The sequence below is a fragment of the Triticum aestivum genome, chromosome 6B, assembly GCF_018294505.1.
Source record: "Triticum aestivum cultivar Chinese Spring chromosome 6B, IWGSC CS RefSeq v2.1, whole genome shotgun sequence".
In the NCBI taxonomy this organism is placed as follows: Eukaryota; Viridiplantae; Streptophyta; class Magnoliopsida; order Poales; family Poaceae; genus Triticum; species Triticum aestivum.
Genome location: NC_057810.1, coordinates 544,270,135 through 544,274,816, shown reverse-complemented (window position 1 = coordinate 544,274,816; position 4,682 = coordinate 544,270,135). Strand labels below are relative to the sequence as shown.

Below are 4,682 nucleotides of genomic sequence, written 5' to 3'. Positions count from 1 at the left end.
CTGCCCGAGCAGAGATACAGAAGGCCGCCCTCGTGCCGGATATCGCCAGGTGAAGGGTCGCCCGTCAGGACCTCCAGCACCTTCCTCAGCATCTCAGGCGGCAGCTTCGTGTCCTGGAGCCTCATACGGTCTTGATGCCTGGACAGGGCCCACATCGGTCGTGAATGGCGCTGGAGAGGAGCAACGCGGAACTGGAGGAACTCCCTCACCACCTTGGGCGCGGTCACACCGAGCGCTCTCAACCTCCCCAGCCGACGCCATACGAAGGGAAGCCGGGGGCTCACGAGCCTCTCATGGCCCCAGTCCGGATTGGGAATAGCAGGCAATGTCGGATGTGAGAGTAGGGGGCTGGGCACTCAGACATCCACATATAGCCACCGCGTCCGAAACCCGTTCATAGAAGTTGAAAGGCTAAAATCAATCCCTGAGGCGGCCGTCTCGGCCACGTCCTGGAAGCTCACGCACCTTGAGCACTGCGGCGGGTCGGTCAGGCGCAAGGAGAAGAAGTGGCGCAAGAGAGAAACTGAAGCGGCAATGCCCACCATGGCTTCGTAGACAAAGGCGAAGACAGCAAGAAGATTAATGGATTGAGGATCGAGATGCATCATGTGGATCTGATAGTAGGAAAGCATTGCATTGAAGAAAGCAGAGAAAGGGGGAACCAGGCCTGCCCACAACGCGTCAACGAAGAATCGAACCTTTGTTACAACCCTGTCGATGGAGGCGTGGGATGCGGGCCAAACCGCCATCCTACCGCACTCGTTGAAACTAGTGGCGAGTGCGGGGCGGACCTTCTCCAAGGCCTCCAGATTGAGAACCAGTGACCGGTCGATGGCGGGCTCGACTGCAGGAGGGGAGCCCGACGAGGACACATGCTTCTTCCCCTTCTCTCTGCTAGCTGGCGCCATAGCAATGGAGGGGGCGGAGCTCAGGTCAGATTGGAAATAGGAGCAGAGGTTCGGAGGAAGAAAGGGGAACAGGAAGCACGCGGGCAGCAAGGCGGGAATAACTGTGTAAAGCTTCATGTCCGCCTAGCCAGGCGGATATTGGGGGAGCGTGAGGAAGGGAGACGCCCACGTCCCATCAGTCGCCACGCGGCGACCAAGGCCGTAGGCTGTTGGGGCCCGTGGCGCTCCGCACTTGCCCTTTGGCTTCGCTGCTAAGCTAAGTCCGAGCGCGCCTTGGGCCCCGGGGCTACTGTCGGCATTCCGGGAACGGGGGTACCCAGACATGCCTGCCTGCGGCCTGCGGCATGGCTCAAGCAGTGGCCCAGTACGGCCCGTCTACATCTACCCAAGCCCAAGACCCTTGCGAGGGGCCAAGCCTCACGGGGCGGACAACGCAAGGCCTCCTCAGGGATGGCCTCACAAGGCAGGCTCGCATGGAGGCGGAGAGATCAAGGCAAGGAGTACCTCGCAAGGTGCTCGTGACGCAAGCCATGACGATCGAGACCAGACGGGCGCTAGCCGATGCAGTGTCCTCGTTTCCTATTTGGTGCAAACGGGGCAAGCGCAGGCGCGGAGTACCGAGGCATCAAGCAAAGGTTGCCATATCAGTGCGACGAGACCAAGACCAGCAGATCAGCAGTACGGAGGTCACGATGGAGCCCAAGACGGCGTCATCACCAGTGCCTTTAGCAGTCGAAGACCAACTTTAGTCAGGGTAGCTTGTACTAGCTATCCCCTTTCAAAACAGACGATGTTGGCTCCCTTCCCGCTCAAAATTTGGGAAGAGGACCAGGGCCCCTATAAATAGAGATAGCCACCGCCATAGAGGGATATCTCATCTAGAGCGTATCGAATCCTAGACAAGTAGAACACCACACCAGCTCAAGAACACCCCTCGTGAGGTTGTTCTTCCTCTATACTATTCATCATCAGCCCCAGCGGTAATCCACCACACCACACACTACAGTGGGGTATTACACCACAATGGTGGCCCAAACTAGTATAAACCTTGTGTCCCTTGTGTTGTTCATCGTGTAGTTTAGATCCACAGCAAGGCTTCGGAACATAGATCGATAGGGAGAGGACCTTCGCGCACACCCTGGAGTTCGAACCTTAAGGGTTTTGCCAGAACCCGATATCCGACAGGGTGCCCTGCCCCTCCTTACATAAGTTGAAGGGGCGGGTTACATGTGGGTCCTATTAGGATTAGACTAGTCTATTACAAGTGGAGTCCTAGTTGTGCTTCCTTTGTAATGGAATATTCCTTACGATTTCCTCTTAAGCCGGCCCACCATAACATGAGCCGACCTTTTGGGCCTTGGTCCTAGTCTTCTAACTGACCCGTCGTCGGGGTCATTAGTGCGTCTCCAGGCTCGTGAATCGTCAGACCAATGAGCTGCCAGACTCGTGAATCGCCAATCTCACGGTGGGTCACCAATGAAACGCCAAGTCCGGCTGGTCATCCTTCTAGCCGGGTCATACCGTGGGGTATATCCCCGACACTTAGGGTTTTCCCCTTTTATCTACTATACTATGATCTGCGTAGGTGCTTTTTGTCGTCCTAGCATTACTCCACCCTTCAAGCTAAACAACACAACACTCAAAATTCGAAAGCTTAGTTGTTTAAATATGATTGTGATATGATACTGATATTAGTTAACAGACACATTTAATTGGTTGGCTAAAGGTCCTACTTGAGTTTCCAAATGCATCTCGCGACACATAGAGAGACAGCAGAATTGCATTTCTTTGTCACTTGTTGACTGAACTTTCTTGTCCATACCAAATCTTAGTAGTTACTTCAAAGCAAACATCGGTTGCTAACTACCCTTTGCATGGTTTGCAGCTTGAGATCTGCCATCCCATTGCCACAGTCAACACTATACTCATCATGCTTATGGTTTCCCCATTTTATGATGACCACAATCAGCCTACATGGTTCGTGTCATAATAGCACTGCTCCACCCATCGAGCTAAACAAGCTTAGTTGTACAAATTCATATCTATACCTACTATTAAAGGGAATAGATATTCTTGGTTTGGTTTGGAATTGGGTTTGTGTCGTCCGTCGCCCACTTTTACAGAAAACACCCTGACTTTACTGATAATCAACCCGCAATCCTATTAACCAGTCAACCTGAACTGGTACGGGCAACAGAAAAGAAAAAAACACCCAAGACCCATGACCTTGCCTCCCATCCGGCGTGCGCCGCCGCCGGCCTCGCCTTCCGACGCGCGCCACCGCCGCCGGGCCCACCCTCAAGTAAAGGGAACCAAACCTACAAGGAGATGACCGTGTCGCTCCTAACCGAAACGGGGAAGTTCAACATCAGCGGCGCTGTCGTGGCTAGACCTGCAGGGAGTGCAGGCCAAGCTGCGCCGGGTGCACCGCCTGTTCGACGGACTCAACATGAAACTGTTGGTGGAGCACGCGGCAACGGCCGAGGAGCGCGCCCGGGAAGAGGGCCGGCTGGACTTCGTGGACATGCTCCGGTTGGTGGCCTGGAGCATGCCGGGGCGAGACGGACAACGTGAGTCGCGAGCAAAGGATGAAGCAAGGATGAGCGCCGCGGGATCGGCCGGGCCTCTGGGGGCATGTCGCAGGTGGCGGAGGCTGTGGGCGGGGCCGTCCGAAACGGATTGGAGGCGAGGCTGCTGGCCGGATCTGGAGCGGGCCGATGACTGGGGCGGGATGGCCAGATCAGACCCACGGCAGAGGAGCTTCCATGGCGCCTATGGGTTCCTCGCCGATAAGGGGTGCTGCCCTGGCTCTGGCCAGCCACCACGGCCGCGCGCACTCCGGGAGAGTGGAGTGCATCGTCGGCACAACACATGTAGAAGAGGAGGAGGAGCAACACTGGGTGGTAGTGGTTGGAGAAGAGGAGGAGTAGCGTTGAGTGAGAAGGAGGAGTGGCGATGAGGATAAGGCAAGCAGATGAGCAGATGGATGAGAAGGAGTTGCGCTGGCCGGTCGGTGCTTTTATTTAATGTAACCAAATGGAATTGGTCTTGTACCGGCTAGAAGCTACCGGATGCATGCACGCTAGCATCAATTACAAATTTTTATTTTCTGGAAGAGGGACGATTATTACTTGCTGTTGTTTGTTGTTACTTGATGGTGTTTGTTGTTACATTATATATACGTTCTTCTTTCAAAATAAGTGTCATAATTTTAGTACAACTTTGTACCATAGTTAATACAAAGTTAAAACATTTATTTTAGAGTGGACGGAGTATAGTAATTAAAAGTGAGTAAAATATTAGAAGGAAATATTTCTTAAGGGAGAAGATATTTGAAGCTCAGCCGTGCTTGCTGTCCATGAAGATATTCCTCAAAACTGGATGCCATGGGTGAGACAGGGTGGAGAGACGGAGGGATGAAGAATAGAGAGAGTGCGACATCGGTGCATCTTGCTCGCGCCCTATTTCACCCAACACGACTGCTGAGAAGGGGGAGCACTACCCTCCGTCGTACCATCTATCCCGCAGTTTTGCGTACCCTAATCTTGATCCCCATCGATGCCCAACGATAATGTCCAGGGAAGTGGTCTTGTTGGCATGGAGGGTGTGGTCCTACTGCTGACGGCAACGTGTCAACAAAGAACGACAAGCATTGTAAATACTTTACTTTTCGGCCCTCATATTTTTAAAATGGGAAAGCATAAATATGAATCAATGTTGATAGGGATTGAGAGATATAGGTACAAGTATGTGAATGATGCACAATTACTTTCG

At 53.3% G+C, this 4,682-nt stretch overlaps 1 pseudogene; it reads left to right on the top strand.

Moving 5' to 3' along the window:
* The first annotated feature begins 3,153 nt into the window (after positions 1-3,153).
* LOC123134388 (flavonoid 3',5'-hydroxylase-like) lies at positions 3,154-4,006 on the top strand (annotated as a pseudogene).
* Positions 4,007-4,682: the final 676 nt, after the last annotated feature.